Consider the following 20,789-nt stretch of genomic DNA (forward strand, 5'->3'; position numbering starts at 1 on the left):
AGGGATGCACAGGGATGCACAGGTGTTCCATGCATCCCCGTACAGGCAGTCCCATTTATGTCAATTGGGATGCAATGGATGCACAGGCATAGCTGCTGTTCCAAATCTGACATCCGTGTGGGTGTGGGTACATGACCCCGAACGCAAGCAGTGTGAGCTCAGGGACTTGCATGTGGACCTACATGGATGTAAAATTGAGAGCAACAGCTCTGTTCGTGCAGGTGCTTTATCCCAAATGAATCAAAATCAATGGGACAGCCTGCACAGAGATGCACGGAACACCTGTACATCCCTATAAAGGAACGCTTTGTATGCCCTGTGTGAACAAAGCCTTAGTCCCCTTTCATACAAGCACATCGATCAGTTCTGCCTGCCCGTTTTTTAGCCATTGTTCTCTATGGAGAGACTGATGTATATGGACATGTGTCTGTTTACACCTGCCTGCATCAGATCCAGTCCACTTAAAACAGATAGATGGGGATTCCATTCCCCATTCATCTAACAGTTCGGATCGGATGTCATCTGATGGAAATGGACAGGCTGTCCATTTCCATCTGACCGCCCTATAGAGAATAGCAGGCTGTGTCCATGCCCGCTCAGCATCAGCGGAGCGGACACGGACCTGTCATCTGCCTGCTCAGTGGGGATTAGCAGACAGATCCCCCACTGAGCAGGCAGATCTGCTTGACAGTTTACTCCATGTGAAAGGGGTCTTACCTGGAGCGGCCGGTCCATTAGGGGTGCTGGGGCGTTTGTATGAGTTTTTTTTATCAAGCCACATGATTAGAGCCTGAGGCTCTAATTGACTTCAAAAAGTTTGGGCTCAGGGCGCAGAGCATTGCACCCTGAACCCACCCACTTGTGGCAATAGCGAATTAATATTCGCTATCGTCTTCCGGCTTCTCCTTCTGGCCAATCGGGGTGGATCCGGTTGGCTGGGAGGAGAAGCTGATGTATCCGTGGAGGGGTGAGTAGGGGGGTGTCACCATGGAGGGGTGAGTGTGGGCGAACCTGGGGGGGGGTCTTACTATGTTTGTTTGTTTTTTTGTTTGTCTTTTTACTTTTTTTTACAGTCGTTTATAAACTTTTTTTTGGGGGGGGGGTCTTTGGTGAGATATCAGAGGTCTAAATAGACCCCCATATCTCTTTTTTTGAGACAGAAAAAGGGACTGAAGATAAACTCTTTTTTCTGCAGCACTTTATTTAAATGAATGGGAATCTGTATAGAGGTTCCATTCATTCAGAAAATGACAGTCTGATATATTGTAACCGTGAGTGTTACAATGTATCAGCTGTCAGTGGGCATATAGCAATGATCAGTTGTGATCGCTGCATGCGACCTCTCTTCTACAGGGGGGAGCTTAGTAAACACATGTTTACTAAGCCCCCCAAGCCCCTACTTCACCCCCATCCGCACCGCTCCCCGCTGCACTCGCCGCTGCACTCGCCGCTGCGCTCCCCAGCCTGACAGATCACAGAGATCTGTGCATGGAGAAGCTGCAGGCCGCAGGAGGGGAAGGAGAGATGCCCCTCAGAGCGGCCATGGATCGGGATCTGGGGGCAGTTGGGGGGTGATCTGACTGGTGAAGGGGACACATTTTGACCCCCCAAGCCCCATGAAGCACCTTAAGCCAGTGGGAGTGGAAGAGGAGGGATGCCAGCTAATGATGGTGGCTGCAGGGAGTGGGTTTGCAGGGGGGGGTCGGATTGGGTGGAGGGGGGTAATTATTGGGTGGTAAGAAGGGAGGTGAAGGGGATAGGAGAGGAGAGTGGGGGGCAGTTTTAGATGGAAGGGTGAGGCGGAAGACAGGGAAGAAGAGGCATTTCACATTAGGGGTTAATAACTGATCAGCGGGTTGTAATCCGCTGATCAGAGTTATAGAATTGATCAGCAGAGTCTGCTGAACAATTCTACCATACGTTTATGGTCATTGGAGTGACCATAAGCTTATAGGAGAGGGAGAAAGGAGGTCCGTACGCCGTACTGACTTGGCCACCTGAGGGCACTACTGTAGGTCCGTATGGCGTATGGACTTGGCAGTGAAAGGGTTAAAAGTTAAGTGTGTTTTTTTTAAAAAAGCAGCTTCAGATGTAGCTGAATTTGACCTGGTACCAGCCTCTTGGATCCCCCCATTCAGCAGCACTTGGTGGAGGAGAAGCAGCACAAGGCACCAATCAGGTGTGCCACAGTGTTCTTGTGCTAACAAGGAACATGCTAATAGGTGGAGAGAAGAGTGACAAAAAGATGAGTTAATCAGTGTGCTGCTTCTCCTATACTGTTCAGTCACAGGTGGGAGAGCAGGGACGGGACCTAGTTGTATTACTTATAGTAAAAATGAAGGCAAATAATTTTGCTTTTATTTTGGATAAAATAAGGGAGGGTTATGACCTCTGTCAAGTTTTTTTTTTTTAAATCTGCAATGAATTTGGTAGATTGTCCTTCACATCTAGTCCCAAAGCCACATTAATAATTGAAAAGAGAGCCCTCCAAAATTAGGAAAATCCTCAGTAGTCACCAGGGTCACCAGAACTAGAGTACCATTCAAAGATTTCCCCTCTATTCCTGTTCTGGTGACCACTAAAATTTGGGATTTTCACTGATCATGGTTACCAGGATAAATAGAGTGAATCTACCTAATGGGGATAGAGACAGCAGAAAAAATCTGACAGCTGTTTAAATCCCTCTCCAGTCTATCTAAAACAAAAAAAGTGTTTTGCCTTCAGTTATACATTAACTACAGTAAAGAAAAAAAAAAAATTCCTCCATCCAGTCCTCATAATTACACAGCCTTACCTGACAACTCAGCCAAAATTGGTGACCTGACTGTTCTCTACTACAGCTAAGCAATGCAGCTAGATCATGCTCAAGCCTATGATTGGACAGTGAGAATGCAGCAGAAGGCTTGAGGTCAACTCTCTACATGTAACCTTCTCCCTTGTGAAAGTGCTCACATGTAGTAATCAATTCTCTAGGCCCAAACACTGTCACATGACAAAGGAAGTGACATCACTTCTCCCTGTCACATGCCAACAATAGGGATTTTAGTTTTGACTAGTATGGAGGTAGTTTTGACTGGTATTCAGCAAGCGAATGCTAGAAAGGTGTGTGTGTGTCAGCTGTTTGGGGGGATTGTCTCTTTAAGTTAATAATGTAATACATTCAGTATATAGTCTACTTATTGCTTTTTTGTGGCTTTGGACAACAAACAAGGCTTACTGTGGGCAATACTGTTTTACAAAAATCATTTTACATGCTATGAAAACCATAGACAACAAGACACAAACAAAAAGGAAAATATAGGCTGATTTTCTTATGTTACTAGAGCTCTGGTAAATAAAAAGTACAAATGTTTTTTATAATTTGTCCCATTTATAATAACCCTACAATTATGGTTCTGGTAAAGAGTTAGGCTAATGTATTTACAGTTGAATTCAAGGTTTTTAAAGCATATCTAACCCCCAAAATAAAAATGCAATGCCATTTAACTTATGTTTTTTATTTCTGTCCTGAGACCTTCAGATGGAAGATGTTTCTATGTCAAAAGATCAGCTCCTTTTCCACCTGGGCAAGCCTCTCTTGGTACAATAGTGCTGATTTTATTCCTAAATGGATGTTTTCCAGCATACCCTCAGTGGTGAGGTAGTCTTCTTTAAGTATAATTATGCTGTTCAGTGAAGTGGTCTATGTAAGCTCTTCTAATATTAAAGTTTGGAAAAGGCCCAGCCAGTCTGGAGCTGATTTCAACTGAAAATCTGTGTGATGACCTGCAGTGCACAGGAGCTACCCTCGCAATCTGGCATATTTGGAGCTCTCTTGCAAGAAAGAGTAGGCAAAAATTCCCAAGACAAACACCCCCTTCAATACCAATTATACCACTGACAATTCTCTCACATATACTCCCTCAAGTGAAACACCATGCTTAATTAAAGGCAAATCAATGTCTTGCAAATCCTGTTCATCTGCAACCTAGCAAAGTAGTACTACCTTTAAAACATATTCCAACACCCCATCTTTCTTCGGAATCCAGAAACCTCTGCAGTACTGATCCCATCACCTATAATCTACCCGTGCAGGTCGCGGACAGGTCTAAGATGATGGACCCATATGAAACAAACATGTTGTTCACAGTCATGAATCACTGTAACAAATTCATTTCGCCCTGTCAGCCACACAAACAGGGGGACAGCCTCGCGGAACTCCTCCACCTCACACTCCCACTCTCCCTGCAGACAACAGAGTGGTATGAGCCAAAATATCCCAGAGATTTTCTGGACCCAGAGAAACAGCCGCCCGCCAGGGTCCGTCATAGGCCTCAGCGCCACCGCTGCTTGCAGTGCCGCCTACCCTTCCTCATCCAGAGCCAGGGGATCATGACACCACCAGCAACACCCCAGCCTCTTTGACCTCAGAGCGGTGGCAGTGGACATGAAAGACACTCTGTCAGTGGCCATTGCTGACCTGCGCCTGGACATCTGCGTCATAGCTGACAGAGTGCAGGAGGTAGAGAAGACCTCAGCTCAACTAAGAAACCTCCAGCGCCATGTGGAGGACTTAGACAACAGGGGCAGATGCCATAACCTGCGTGTTAGAGGACTGCCTGAATCAGTTGAACTGGAACAGCTAACAGCTACCATATCAGGCTTGTTAAATAATCAATTGGACAGACCGGCGCAAACAGTTGTGGAGATGGAACGTATCCATTTGCACACTCAGGCCCAAAGGGAGAGACACTGACACTCCCAGAGATGTGGTGCGCTGCTTGGTGGACTACAAGTTGAAGGAAGAAATACTCCGCAAAGCAAGAAAGGATCCAACTTTCCCATGGGGCGCAGACATCCACATATATCAAGATCTCTCTGGTATTACCCTGCAATGCGGGAGGGATCTGAAATTGCTGCTAGACACTTCGCGCTCCAAAGGCATACATTATAGGTGGAAGTTCCCTTTTGGCCTCTCTGCCACCAATCAAGGCCGCATGGCACTGCTGTGAGTACCGGTGGGAACTCCAGTCCTTCTGTGATACCCTGGGCATCCCCGTGATGGAGGTTCTGAATTGGTATTCTGAATTTCTCCGCCATACATCCAGATGAGAACAGCGAGGAGAAGAACTGATGGAAGCTCAAGACACCAGTACTGCAGACACAGATCCGCCTCGAGTACCAGATACCACGCATCTGCCAGAAGCTCCCACAACGGCACCAGCCCGACCAATTCCTTGTGCCCACGAAGAGCCAGATGTAACATTGGGCCATATCATGGTCAATCTCCTGTGAGCTGATCAGAGGGACACCCCTGACATAGATAAGTTCATGAAAATGATTACCTTTCTTTTTTCCTTGTTACACTGGTTTTAGTTTACATGTTACTTTTGCACAAGTTTTTCCACGAGATGGGTAGACCACCACCATTGATGCCACACCTGCTACGAAGGGCCCCTACTCCTGGAGGGATTAGAATTTCCCACAGACATCTTCAGGTATTAATGACACACTTATCAGGAGACTGCTCAATTCCTAATGTTTAAAAATGACAGTGTACCCCTATAGCCTCGATACCTGATGGACACAGTCACACCAAGGATGATTAACAGATGATTTATGCAGGTTTAACCCTTAATGTTTGCATGTTTGTAGGTTTTTATGTTAAAGGGCATTTGCTCGTGACAATGTACTGCAAAATCTAGCATGACTGACAACATAGATGCCTAGGGTTCAGTCACATGCTCTGTACAGGGGAAGTACTAGAATAATAGGTGCGCCACTAGGAGCTTGCTGGAATCTCTCTCTTACCAAACAATCCCAAAATCATACTCCCAGGTTCTTTTATACCAAGGGGACCCCCAAGCATTTGACTAAATTGCATTTGCTTATATGATGGGCCCAGTGTTGTCCCCCTCATCCCCCCCCCATGCCAATGTTCGTCTCAGAGGTTCCGTCAGGCTGCATGGGTGCCCCTTCAGAATTCACCAGACCTGCCTTAAACATGCTCACTGTGACTGCACACTACAGATTACGAGGTATTAAGTAGCCCGCACTGGAGTGAGGGGGGGTTTGTTGATCACACCCGAAGATGACATTCCCCGATCCTCACATGGACAAAACAATTCCCAGCATTGCCTATAATGCTGTTAGGCATATCTTTGACATCCGGACACCTTGATACCTTCTTACCAGCCTGAGACAGGCTGGTTTACACCATACCTCACTGTAGCTACCCTAGAAAATTTGCACACGACTACTTAATATTTATGCATAGCCATACAATGACCCTAGTCTACAGTAGTGCACAAATTGTTGATCCATTTGGTTATATTGTTTCAACCGTTGAAGTTATAGTTATTATTATGCTGATATAGAACGTACATGTACCCCATTTTTGAAAGCTTCATTATAGATACGAAGCTCCTTGTGGTTAGATTGGTGACACAAATGGTACATACCCCCTGCACAATGTACACCGCACCTAGACAAAGCTGGCATTAAGGCCAGTTATTATAGACCCACACCTTACATAGCATCTTGGACGACGGCACCAAAAAATATACAAACAGCGCGCTTCGCATGCACTTCCCTATACCTATCGATGGAGTTAGTAGCAGCAGGCTGACATGTTATTCTTATAAATCTTCCCCAATTGGTTTCTCTCAACCCCCACACAGCAGTTTAGACTAGAGTTTGCCTCTTTCGGGATGGCACTCTCTACCTTCACTCTGTACCTTACCGATACCACTCTTTTAGAAGAAAGGGCAGGGCAGGCCTCTCGTCTTCTCGGTTTACAGACTAGGAGTACAGTCCTACTCCTTTCCCTCAGCACTATTTCCCCCTCTTCTCCCCCCCTCCCCCTTGAAACACTAGCATCCTCTGCAAACAAAGGTAATGAAATACTCACAGAATCATGCCACCTCCCGGCGTGGAGCATCCCCCCAGGTCAAGCTATACTCCTTAAATATAAGGGGACTCAACATCTGCTCCTACTCTTGAGAAAGGCCAAGGCTGATGTGGTTTTTCTTAAAGAAACACATTTTAGATCAGATAATATCCCCAAACTTAATAACACCTTCTATCCAATGGTATACCACGCAGCCAATGATGATTCCAAATCTAAGAGCCGGTTTACACTGGGACGACTTGTCAGGCGACATAGCCGCCTGACAAGTCGCGTTCCGTTCTGTACAATGGAACCGTTCTAATAGGAGCGACTCAAGTCGCTCCGACTTAGAAAAAGGTTCCTGTACTGCTTTGGGGGCGACTTGAGGCGACTTGCATTGACTTCCATATAGAAGTCATTTTGCAAGTCGCCGCTGCTGTCAGGTGCAGGTCGCCTGAGGCAGTCGCGCTGCAAGTCGTGCTGCCTCAGTGTGAACCGGCTCTTAGGGAGTGTCCATCCTAATCTCCAAAAACGGTCCCATCCAAATTCAAGACACCGTATTAGACACTAACGCCATTACATTTTTCTTAAAGGTAAACTGTAGAACAAACCTATCACTCTAGCTAACCTTTACGCCCCCAACAGGCAACAAGTACCCTTCTTCCGCAATACCCTACAACATCCATGTTCTACAAAGGTTTGCTAGTTGTTGGGGGTGATTTCAATCTGGCCCTTAACCCCAATCTGGATTCCTCGTCAGGGTTGTAATGGAAATTTGTATGTTCTGTAAATAATTGTATTCTATTTTGTATGTATTGCACACTGCCCTCACTGTGCACACAGCACTAATAATGTTTTCAGTACATGTTTACATTCTTTTGAGTTCTGATTAGAATTAGCCTGCCTATGTTACACCCCTTGTTACCATAAACGTACAATTGTAATATTAATATGATACCTACGTAATCATGTGTATAAATAAACCTTCAATTGTGTCATAAAAAAGCAGAACAGTTATTTGGAAAGATGCTGAACGTATCATTTGTGTCTGTTCCCTACTGCAGTAGCTATTATTAATTTGGAACCACTAATCAATATGAGGATAGGAGTTGCCTATCATCAATTTAACCGAGTCAGCATGGCGAGCCAGCCAGGAGGGGATTCCAGGTGACCCTGAGTATCCGAAACGAGGAGCTTGAGACGATCCGGGAATTTCTGATAATCAGCCGGCCGAGGTAAGCCTTTTGCTTACATTTGAGTTATCAGACTTCCTTGATCGGTAAGGCATTTTCGGGACAAAGGGTACCTATTTTACTCCCCTTAATCGAACTGTATTGGTTGGTGGTTATATGTTATGTTGTCCCTGTCTATTGTCCATCGGAGTGTTATAGATAAGAAAGGGAAGAATAGTGCTGTTCACAGGTATATGTAGTACATCTGCTAGATAAAGTAGTTTAGAGGCAAGAGGGTATAGGCACATTATGGGCCCAGCGCAAGAGGAGTGCTATATATGAACCGAAGGTGCGGTTCTGCCTATACCGAGCCCCTAGATTAATGGTTAAAGTGGACAGGGATCCACAATGGGTAACTGGGTTACCAAGGTCCACAGGGACTAAGAATCATGCAGAGTAAACAGCTCGAGAAACAGCTATCTATGTGAGCAGGATGGATGAAGGGTGACAATTAACACTAGACAGAAAGGGACATTTTCATGTTAAGTTGTGAGATAAATTTGGGGTCAGGCACTACAACTAGTAAAATCAGAAACAGAGAAATGAGAATTAAAACAGAATACTTTATATGTTGTCAGAGAGGGAAGATGGGATGAGCACTCTGGCTGCCTGTCTGATCATAGAAGCTAGATATAAAGGATATCTGAACAAAATAAGGAATGCAGAATTTAAGGCAGGGAAATATTAATGAGAGTTAAAAGAAAGTGAGAGAATGATATGCATGTGTTGTGTACAAATGAGAAAAATGTAAGCGATTTTAGAGAGATAATGGTGTATGTGTGTGCGAATGCTGGGACCCTTAGTTCTATTGCTTGTGTGTGTCATGTACGCAGATGTGACCCCCTTCTTTGTGCTCTCCTGAAAGAATGTGGCTGAGATGAGAGGTCAGTGACAAGCTGGAAGGACACCATGTCAATTCCAGTTTTTTAGACAAAACATTTATAACAAAATTTGCCGGGTTAACGAATCTAATGATAAACAATGTGATCACAATTATTTTGAATCTGTTTTCCAGACATGGTAAAATGAAGGTTACATTTAACCGTGTATTACACAAATTGAATATCCTTTGATAGTGGAAACAGTGCATTTAAAAAAGGGAAATTAAGTAAAATTAAGTAATAATGAGTAATTATTTCTAATATGAGTTTAACAATTTTATTAATAATATAGATATATTGAAACTGGTTTAGACAACCTTTGGTTGGAAATGAAATCCAGGATATTGGGGAAATTTGTAAAAATGGGATTAGTTTAGATTAAGGTAACAATTTGGGTAATTTTACATTTATACAATAAGCCCTTATTGAGAGAAAAAAAGATTAAGATGAGGTTGTTATTTGGAATACAGTTGCCATAATATTTAACAAAGCCATGGATGGATGGGATATATAAGAAGTTTTTTTACAAAAATGAAATTTTAAGGTTCTTGATAATAACTTGATGTGCGGTCCATGATGTGAGAGTAATAATAAATACAATTTAAATAATAGACCCATCACATCAAGTCCACACACTCTGTTAGGATAGATGCCAACTGCAGCCAGTTTTATTGTTTTTGATGCTTTCTGGTCCATCATACAGATTCTTGGTCCTTTTGTTTTTATTTATTTTTATTTTTGAAATGCAAAGCAGAATGTGTGGATTGTGAAATGATGTGCCCCTTTGCCTTGTAAGTACAGTGGTATAAGCAGAAGAATATTTTGGATTTATGGACATCTCTCCATGACCGCAGGGTATTATTATCATTTATTATAATATTGCCAGGAAAAAGTTGTCTTTTGAAACATGAAACTGGAGTTCTTACACAAACAGCATGATAGAAAAAAAGCCATTGTAATATATTTATGCAAGCTGGACCCAGCAATGAAGGGTTCACCCCAATATATCAGAGCTGTGCTTTTTTTTTGTTTTTTTTTTTTGTTTTGTTTTTTGTTTTAAAAAAAAGTTTATTGAAGATCAGTAGCATACAATTTAAGAAAAAGAATCCAAAACATATAGGAAACTAACAGAGATTGTAGCCTGTAACAGCTATTGCCAGTTCCATGAAGATAGCAAAGAACCTATAAACTGTAGATAAACAAGTTTTGCCAAAGTATACTTTGCACAATAAAGTATAAGTCATTCAGCAATAACAATCAAGTAGGGAGTCGAGACAGTCGGGAGGTGCCCCTCCCGGAAAGCAATCACAGAGAAAACTAAATTGTTACTTTCCGGTGCTATAACCTCTCTATCCCCCCTAGGTACCCAAACGCCCCACCCCTATGGGCTCTTACTGTGGAGACGTCTGGGAGGCTCCCAGGGGCTCGAAACCTAGGCACCGACACCCTGAACTGTAGGAGTCGGGTATCCCTGAGGGGGAGATCACCTTCCCGACTGTCCACCCTCCGCATAGATAAAAGGAAACAAACAAAATTACTTCAGTAGTGCTCTTTCAGAAGAGACTATTTGTCAGTTGGGGTACGGGCAGGATGCCCAGAAAGAGAGGAGAGAAAACGTGTGAAAAAGAAGGTGTAGTTAGAGAAGTAGAGATCAGTCGGGAGGGGAGAGGTTCCGTGACGTATTTTCCATACCAGGGAGGATTGGAATATCGCAGAGCGTGGCCCATGGTTCCAAAGTAGTATTAAATCTTTCAATTTTATCAGTCAGTTTCGCCACTATAAGCTCTTGTGCCATAATCTACGAGATTTTTCGTTTGTAAGCCTGAAAGGAGACCGAAGGCTTCTTCCAGGCTTTTGCCAAGGTAATTTTAGCTCCCACCAGTATGAAGAAAGAAAGTACTTGTAACCGTTTAGGCAGATTAGGTATGTATTGATTAAGTAGTGCTATCATAGGATTAGGGACGATTGTTTCTCCTGTTAAAGAGCTAATTGTGCGGAAAATTTTCTTCCAAAAGGATCTGATGCAAGGGCAAGTCCACCATACATGGATCATTGAACCCTCTAGCTCACATCCTCTAAAGCAAAGCGGGGAAGTTCCCGGGTATATTAATGCCAGTCGAGAAGGAACATAGTACCACCTATTCATAACTTTTAAGCTGGCTTCAATTAACCACTTGCTTACTGGGCACTTAAACCCCCCTCCTGTCCAGACCAATTTTCAGCTTTTAGCACTGTCGCACTTGGATGACAATTGCGCGGTCATACAACACTGTACCCAAATGAAATTTTTATCATTTTTTTCCTACAAATAGAGCTTTCTTTTGATGGTATTTGATCACCTCTGCGGTTTTTAGTTTTTGTTAAAAAAAATAAAAAAGACAGAATTTAAAAAAAAAAAAAAATTTTTTTTTTATATTTTGTTATAAAATTTTGCAAACAGGTAATTTTTCTCCTTCGTTGATGTACGCTGATGAGGCGGCAGTGATGGGCACCGATAGGTGGCAGTGATGGGCACTGATGTGTGGCGGTGATGGGCACTGATGGGTGGCGGTGATGGGCACTGATTGGGCAATGATTGATGGCAGCACTGCTAGGTGGCACTGATTGGCACCACTGGTGGGCATTGATAGGTGGCACTTGTGGGCATTGATAGGTGGCACTTGTGGGCATTGATAGGTGGCACTTGTGGGCATTGACAGGTGGCACTTGTGGGCACTGGCAGGTGGCAATGACAGATGGCACCTGTTGGCACAGGTGAGGCATATGTGCCTCCTTCCTCTTCGGGACCGATGTCCCTTTGACATAAGCCGATGATTGGCTTGTTTTTCCTCCTCACGCTGAAAACGAAACCGATCACCGAGGTTTTGTTTACATCATGTGATCAGCTGTCATTGGCTGACAGCTGATCACATGGTAAGGGGCCGGGACCGGCCCCTTACTCGGATCTGTGATCATCCGAGTCTCTGTGACTCAGTGATCACAGCGCGCACACCGTGCGCCCTGCAGGGTGCGTGCGGTGCGCGTACACAGGGGAGGACGTCCCATGACGGCCTCCCGGAAATCGAGGTCCGCGCTGTAGCCGTCATTCGGCTATGGCCCGGACCTCAAGTGGTTAAAGATACGTTGCAAATACCTTTTGGTGAGCGTAACGAAACCCGGAACCAATCAGAGGCGTTCCAGGCGCAGCCCGTGTCCTCCTCCCAGGCCAGAGCGTAGGATGGTTTATCCGAGTTCGATTGAAGTGCTGCATAAATCAGGGAGATACCCCCCCTCTGGTCCATGGAGTCAGCGCACCATTGCTCATAAGGTGTTATATAGGGAGGGTCCTTCCTGGTGGACCAGATAGTGTGTAAAAAGTGGGAAATTTGCGTGAATTTGAACCTTTCCGAATCCGGCATACCTAGATTTTTCTTACATTGGACCAGAGTAAGAGGGCCCTTTGAGGACAGGAAGTGCCCTATGCGGTAGAGGCCCTTATCTGTCCACCAGCAGAACGCCTGTATATTAAGTCCCGGAGGAAACTTCGGGTTATGGAAGAGGTGGGCCAATGGTTTCAGCTGGGAAATCAAGGTGTGATTCATGTAAAGCTTGGTACATAAAGTAATCGAGTGGGATAGGGTGGGGGCCATAATAGCTGGCCTACTTCTGGTGTCTGACCATAAGAGGTAATCAATAGTGTTAAGAGGGATTGCTTTCCTTTCCATTGAAACCCAATCCAGTTTGTAGTTCCTGGAGTAAATTATTGACAATTGTGCTAATTGAGCTGCCTGATAGTAACCCCACAAATCTGGCAGTCCCAGTCTACCCTGTGATTTTAGGCGTACTAAAGTGCTAGATGGACATCTGTAACCTTTGTTACCCCAAACAAAGCAGATTATGTCAGACTGAAAGTTACCGAGGAAGCGCTTCCGGATGGGAATCGGAAGCGAACGAAAAATATATAAGAGGCGTGGGAGGAGCGTCATCTTGATTGCATGCACCCTACCTAGTCAGGATAGACCACTTCTAGACCACTTAGTCAGATCTGCTCTGCATTTATTAATCATTGGCAGGTAATTAGCATTAAAGAGACTATTTATGTCCGATGTTAATTTAATCCCTAGGTAAGGGAGTGCGGCTGGTGCCCATGAAAAGTCAAAGTTGTTCGAGAGGTGTGTGAGAGATTCACTAGGTACTGTTATATTTAAAGCCATGGATTTAGACATATTTACCTCTAATCTGGAAATCGCCGTGAACTCCTTCAGCGTCTTATAAATCATAGGCATAGAGATTAAAGGGGAAGTAATATAAAGCAGGAGGTCGTCGGCATAGAGCGCACACTTGTGTTCCTGGCCCCCACACATCACCCCCCTAATGTCAGGATTTGATCTAATCGCTATGGCCATCGTTTCGATGGCCATAGCAAAAAGGAGGGGAGAGAGAGGACACCCCTGTCTGGTACCCCTACTGATCTTGAGAGATGTTGAGTATCTGCCCATCAGTCGCACTTGAGCTGAGGGGTTAGAATAAAGCGAATTGATTAAGTTCAAAAAATGATTACCAAAACCCCATCTCCGTAGGATATCAAACAGGTAAGCCCAGTCCACTGAGTCAAAGGCTTTGTTTAAATCAATCGAAAGGAGAAAGCCTTTCTGAGGAGGTCCTCCGTCCCACTGAGACTGCAGGAGTGAAATTATATCTATGGATCGGCGGATTTGGTCTAGGGGCAAGACAAGTGCCAAACTTCTTATAGTAACCATTTGAAAAGCCATCAGGACCTGGTGAGGAGCCCACCTTTAATGTTTTAATTGTGTCCAGAACTTCCTGGATTGAGAAGGGAGCCTCGAGGAGGTCCCTGTGTTCCGGTGACAGAGTAGGTAGTGTAAGGGAGTCCAGGAAAGAACGCTGCGAACTTCGGGGGGAGGAGAATTTCGGATTGTAAAGATCTGAGTAAAATTTATGAAAAGCTGCCATGATCTTTTAGGGATTCTGGGTCAAGTCCCCTGGGGGTAGCCTAATTTTCGGAAATGCCAAAGAGCAGGGTTTGGGGCTCAGTTTGACTGCCAGTTTAGACCCTATTTTGTCCTTTTGGGAATAAAGTTTAGCCCCCGACCATCTAAGGTGTTTTTCGGCTGCTGTAGTCAGCTGTAGGTTTAGGAGGGTTCTGGCCTTATCCAAGTTTTCCAAGGATTTGGGCAAGGGGTTTTGCTTTTGTGCCTTCGTAGCTTTATGAAATTCCTCTGTTAATCTGATTGTGTCTACTCTGTGCTCTGCTTTAAGTTTGGATGACATTTGTATCAGTTTCCCTCTAATTACTGACTTGTGGGCCGCCCAGACCGTTACCGGGGAAACCTCACAGGTCACGTTAATTTGGAAGTATTCATTAATGGCTTCTTCTACTAAGGAACATTGGACCGGGTCACTCAGTAGAGATTCCTGCAGGCGCCAGCGAGGTGGGCCCCCAGCGCCCCCGGACCTTTTCATGAGAAGTGTCACCATCGAATGGTCGGATAAGGGGGTATCTATTATCCTAGATCTCCTGACCAGTGGGATTGCTGCTGAGCGCGTGAAAATGTGGTCTATCCTGGCATAGGATTTATGCGGTGCCGAAAAGTGGGTGTAATCTTTCATATGTGGGTTAGTCTCTCTCCAGATATCAATCATACCCGCCTCATGAAACAACCTCGCAATTTTGACACTCTGTCTGGGGGGGCGTCTAGATGTCTGCTTATCCCCAGAAGACTTATCAATGGAAAAGCCAAATGCTGTGTTGGTGTCTCCACCCACAATGATCGTGCCTCGCAGGTGGGGTTTTAGTTTGTGTAAAAGTGATTCAAAAAAGGTTTTTTGCCCCCTATTAGGAGAGTAGTAGGAGACAAAAGTGTAAAGATCCCCGTCAATATGGCCAGACACCAGAATATACCGGCCTTGAGGGTCAAATATTACCTCTGATTGTGAGATATTGACGTGCTTGGCAAAGCAGATAGGTACTCCTCTAGTTTTATTATCTCTGGAAGCTAAGAAAAATTGTGGGAAGCGTTGGTGGAGAAAGGAAGGCTTATATGTAGAAGGAAAATGGGTCTCCTGGATGAGTAGGACATCCGCATGCATGGAGTGGTATAATTGGAATAATTTGCTACGTTTTACGGGGGAATTGAGGCCCTGCGTATTATGAGATATTATGTTAAGGGAGGGGGAAGAAACGTGAGCGTCAGCCATGAACCAGAGGAGGTGCTTCTATGTAAAGAATCTTTGGCTTACCCCTTTTGAGCATAGGTATCCAAACAAGCAGCCTAACGAATCCTTGGGCCAAATAATGCGAACCCGCTGTGGAAGGACACGAACCCGCCCGGAACCTTGATGTGCTCAGATGAGCAAAGAGAAGAGTAGAGGAGGAAAGAAGAAAGGAAGAGAGGAAGGGAGACAAAAACATAACATTAGTCTGAAGTATATACATTATAAACCAATATATTCCCTGAGAACAATGAACCGTGGGGTCCTCGACCCCCTTCTCACCCCTGGGTTGAAGTGAGCTCGCCCCCTCAACCCCCTTACCCTAAGAGGACCAGAAGCCCCAGCTATGGGGATCTGGTAAAGGAAACCAAGTGCACCTGCTGTGTACCTGGATTCCGCTGGAGGCGTGCTGGGTCCACCACAGCCCCGACGCCTAATAAAAAAAAAAGATAACTAAAGGCCAATCTAAGGCCTATGCTGAGTAATGCCCTGAACGAACCTAACAAAAAGGAATTACTACTAAAAACCTTTTGAATCACCGTATGTGATAAACCTTGCCCGTGTGGCGCCCCGCTCCCCAGTCAATGAGACTGGGAACCCAGGAAAGCCAACAGGTGTCAAGCTAGCTGAGATCCTGGGCTCCGAATGTATAGTAAAAGGAGACTGTATCCCATGGGACTCACTCTTCGCACCGCCCGCAATGTGCCCATCGCCAGTTGCGTGAAGGGGCAGTCGGGAGCCACAGAAATACTGAAAGAGGATATTAAAAATAGAGATACAAATAAAACAACTTAGAACTCTCGTAACCTGTTTAAGAGTCCCATAATGCGTGAGATTTCGAAACCCATCCTTAAGGGACTAGGCGAGGAAGAAAATCTCAAATGTATAAACTAGATTACCAAAAAGAAAGAAAAACTAAAGGAGACTGTAGGAGTGTACTACCCCCTTCCCTTCCCCACGTCTGAGTCCGACACCATCGGGTGTAGGTAACTTCCAGTCTGATGTAAACATGGACTAAATCCCCCTCCTAGACAGAGCTGATGAAGATAAAGGTTCAAAGTGGACCAGCTAGTGAGGGGCGATACTTGGAAGTCCTAAAAGTGATCTGTGTCCGGACAGAGGGGAAAAACGGAAAGTCTCCAGACAGTGTCAAAGATCCTGAACATAACCGGAGAGTCATGTCGGAGCATTTTCTTTGGATCGCTTGTAGCTTGATTGGAGCCAGGTGGGTTGCAGCGGGCTCACTGGTGGAGGCCTTTTAGAGGATGATGAGGATCCCTTGGTTAACTTGGTGCTAGGGGGTTCCTGCACAATTAGGCCCATGTGCAAAAACAAGCGTTCCCCTTCTGCAAAAGATGAGAATGCATAGTTCTTATTTCTGTAGGAGAAATTCAAATGGAGCGGGAAGGACCACCTATATGTGATTTCTTTTTCCGTCAGAATCTGCAGGAGCGGTTTAAGTGCACGTCTCTTCTGTACCGTGTATGGTGATAAATCAGCAAACACCTGGATTTTGTGGCCCATTAGCATTAGATTTTCAGAGAGCCTGGACTTTTTCATGACCTCCTCCTTCACCAAATAAAAATGTGGTTTCACTATGATGTCCCGAGGGAGACCATCTGAACGGGGAGGTTGTAAGGCCCTGTGTGCCCTATCCAATTCCAAACGATGTTCAGGAATGCCTGGGATGAGAGCCTGAATCAGGGATTTTACAGCAGCATGTACATCTTTTTTTAGACTCATGGAGCCCCCTGAGTCTAAAGTTATAACGTCTGGACCTGTTCTCGAGGTCATCGATCTTTGCAAACACCGCTTCTAGCTGGTCCTGAACATCCTGAATTCTGGCTGAGTTCTGATTAATCCTCGCCACTGCTTGATCTGCTTTCCTTTCTATAGTGTCCATTCTCAGACCTATTTGCTGCAGGTCAGCATGGATGGAGGATGTAATTTGGGCTGCGTTTGCTGCTAAGCTTTTAGAAAGCTGGAGGGAGAAAGCTGTCATCATGCAGGGGAAATCATTTGGAGAGGGGATGGCAGCCTCACTCACTAACAGGAGCATGCCTGTGTGAGGATCAAGCATGGGTGTGGAGGGGGGGCCGTCATTCAGTCTGTTTAATAGGGACTCTGTTGAGGCAGGGGAAGCAGCCCATTCCCGGGGTGGAGAGGAGATACCTGGGGATTGTGGAGGTGGTAAGTCCTGATCCGCGATGGATACCTCATGGTCCTCCGTGCTGTGTAAGCCTCGCACCGCCATTTTGGCATAGCTGAGGGGAACGGCCGCAGCCGCCATCCGATCACTCAGGTTCCTCCTCGCTTGTGTAGCGGACATCGGGTGGCTCCCCAGTGTCTCCCCCACCCGTTCCACCCGGTGACAGGCTCACGGGTTCGTTCTGCGGGCTCCGGCGGCTATCAAAGGGCTGTGGTGGAGCGGAGCTCTAGAAGGCAGCGGCCATCTTGCGAGCTCCAGCGCATGCGCCTCAGAGCTGTACTTTTATGCAAAGGTGCTATTAGACAAAGTTAGACATTGTTTTGGTCAAACATTTAATTTTGAATGGTCCGACATTCTGTGCAGCAAATATACAGCTAACTAAATGTTTGTCTAATGAAAGGTTTAAAATATGAGTTTGTTTATGTACAAATCTAACAATGAAAAATGCATACATTTGAATCCAGCCACCTTATTGCCTCTATTGGAGAAGGCTGGAGACAAAGGAAGACACGTGTTAAATTGATGACGTAGGAATCAGCTGCTGTGAGCCCAGTGCAAGACACACTCCCTGAAGATCCAGATATTTAATTTTTTTGTAGATTTGAGTATGCAGTTTATCACCCAGAAGGATACTCTGTATTCAAAGTCATTGGATCTTTTTTTTCCCCAGCTCAAGAAGCAGAGCTCCATGTTTTAGCAAAGCCTGTGAGCTATAAAAAGAGTTTATATTTATATAGATAGTCAAGATATTGAGAGCTTTTGGTTCCATTTGAAGGGCCAGAAGTTAATTTGATTGGCTGTTTTCAGCCTTCCAGGTTCTTGCTGAGGTAGCCATATTAACTTTCACACATGGAAGCAGACCAGGCGACTAAGGATGCTGCATTTACAGCCCCGGACACTTGATGGGTCTGTGCAACTCACAGATTCCACCCTAGTTCTGGCCCAGTATAGCTGGGATTAATAACTCAACTTTAGGGACCCCAGAACAAGAAGAACAAGTGGTCCACAGGGGGCAACTTCTTATGAAACAGGACTTTGGAAAAGGTGATCATTTATGTCTGCCAGCCACTCTTTTCCCTCCGGCTTGACACGTGGACCGTGTCATCAGTCACAAGCAGCTATGGCTGCCCCAGGGGACAGGGATCAATGCAAAAAAAAGTTTTAAAAATGGCCGTTTTTTCAGGAGCAGTGATTTTAATAATGCTTAAAGTGAAACAATAAAAGTGTAATATTCCTTTAAATTTCGTACCTGGGGGGTGTCTATAGTATGCCTGTAAAGGGGCGCATGTTTCCCGTATTTAGAACAGTCTGACAGCAAAATGACATTTCAAAGGAAAAAAAGTCATTTAAAACTACTCGCGGCTAATAATGCATTGCCGGTCTGACAATATACATAGAAGTTCATTGATAAAAACGGCATGGGAATTCTCCACAGGGGAACCCCGAACCAAAATTAAAAAAAAAAAAAATGATGTGGGGGGTCCCCCTAAATTCCATACCAGGCCCTTCAGGTCTGGTATGGATATTAAGGGGAACCCCGGCCAAAATTTTTAAAAAATTACGTGGGGGTCCCCCTAAATTCCATACCAGGCCCTTCAGGTCTAGTATGGATATTAAGGGGAACCCCGGCTAAAATTTAAAAAAATACAGCGTGGGGTCCCCCCAAAAATCCATACCAGACCCTTATCTGAGCACACAACTTGGCAGGCCACAGGAAAAGAGGGGGAATGAGAGAGCGCCCCCCTCCTGAACCGTACCAGGCCACATGCCCTCAACATTGGGAGGGTGCAAGGGGACCCCCAGATCTCGGCCCTCCCCCCCTGTGTGAAATGGTAAGGGGGTACAAAAGTACCCCTACCATTTCACTAAAAAAGTGTCAAAAATGTTAAAAATGACAAGAGACAGTTTATGACAATTCCTTTATTTAAATGCTTCCTCTTTCTTCTATCTTCCTTCATCTTCTTCTTCTGGTTCTTCTGGCTCTTCTGGTTCTACCTCCGGTGTTCTCGCCCAGCATCTCCTCCGTGGCGTCTTCTTCCCTTCTCCTCGGGCCGCTCCGCATCCATGGCATGGAGGGAGGCTCCCGCTCTTCTCTTCATCTTCTTCTCTTCTTCTTCTCTTCTTCATCTTCTTCTCCGGGCCACTCCGCATCCATGCTGGCATGGAGGGAGGCTCCCGCTGTGTGACGCTTCTCCTCTTCTGACGGTTCTTAAATAACGGGGGGTGGGGCCACCCAGTGACCCCGCCCCCTCTGCTGCACGGGGACATGATGGGACTTCCCTGTGGCATTCCCCGTGATGCCACAGGGAAGTCCCGTCAAGTCACTGTGCGTCAGAGGGGGGCTGGGTCACTGGGTGGCCCCTCCCCCCATTTTTTAAGAACCGTCAGAAGAGGAGAAGCGTCACACAGCAGGAGCCTCCCTCCATGCCAGCATGGATGCAGAGCAGCCCGGAGAAGAAGATGAAGAAGAGAAGAAGATGAAGAAGAGAAGAAGATGAAGAAGAGAAGATGAAGAGAAGAGCGGGAGCCTCCCTCCATGCCATGGATGCGGAGCGGCCCGAGGAGAAGAAGGGAAGAAGACGCCGCGGAGGAGATGCTGGACGAGAACACCGGAGGAGGAACCAGAAGAGCCAGAAAAAACAGAAGAAGAAGAAGATGGAGGAAGAAACCGAAGGAAGATAGAAGATAGAATAAAGAAGAAAGAAGAAGCATTTAAATAAAGGAATTGTCAAAAACTGTCTCTTGTCATTTTTAACATTTTTGACACTTTTTTAGTGAAATGGTAGGGGCCCTTACCATTTCACACAGGTGGGAGGGCCAGGATCTGGGGGTCCCCTTGTTATAAGGGGCTTTCAGATTCCGATAAGCCCCCCACCCGCAGACCCCCACAACCACCGGCCAGGGTTGTGGGGATGAGCCCCTTGTTCTCATCAACATGGGGACAAGGTGTTTTGGGGGGCTACCCCAAAGCACCCTCCCAAAGTTGAGGGCATGTGGCCTGGTACGGTTTAGGAGGGGGGGCGCTCTCTCATCCCCCCTCTTTTCCTGTGGCCTGCCAAGTTGTGTGCTCGGATAAGGGTCTGGTATGGATTTTTGAGGGGACCCCACGCCGTTTTTTTTTATTTTGGCACGGGGTTCCCCTTAAAATCCATACCAGACCTGAAGGGTCTGGTATGGAATTTAGCGGGACCCCCCACGTCATTTTTTTTTAAATTTTGGTTCGGGGTTCCCCTGTAGGGAATTCTGATGTCGTTTTTATCAATGAACTTCTATGTGTATTGTCGGACCGGCAATGCATTAATAGCCGCGAGTAGTTTTAAATGACTTTTTTTCCTTTGAAATGTCATTTTGCTGTCAGACTGTTCTAAACACGGGAAACATGCGCC

Source organism: Aquarana catesbeiana, linkage group LG01 (genome assembly GCF_042186555.1).
Source record: "Aquarana catesbeiana isolate 2022-GZ linkage group LG01, ASM4218655v1, whole genome shotgun sequence".
Lineage (NCBI taxonomy): Eukaryota > Metazoa > Chordata > Amphibia > Anura > Ranidae > Aquarana > Aquarana catesbeiana.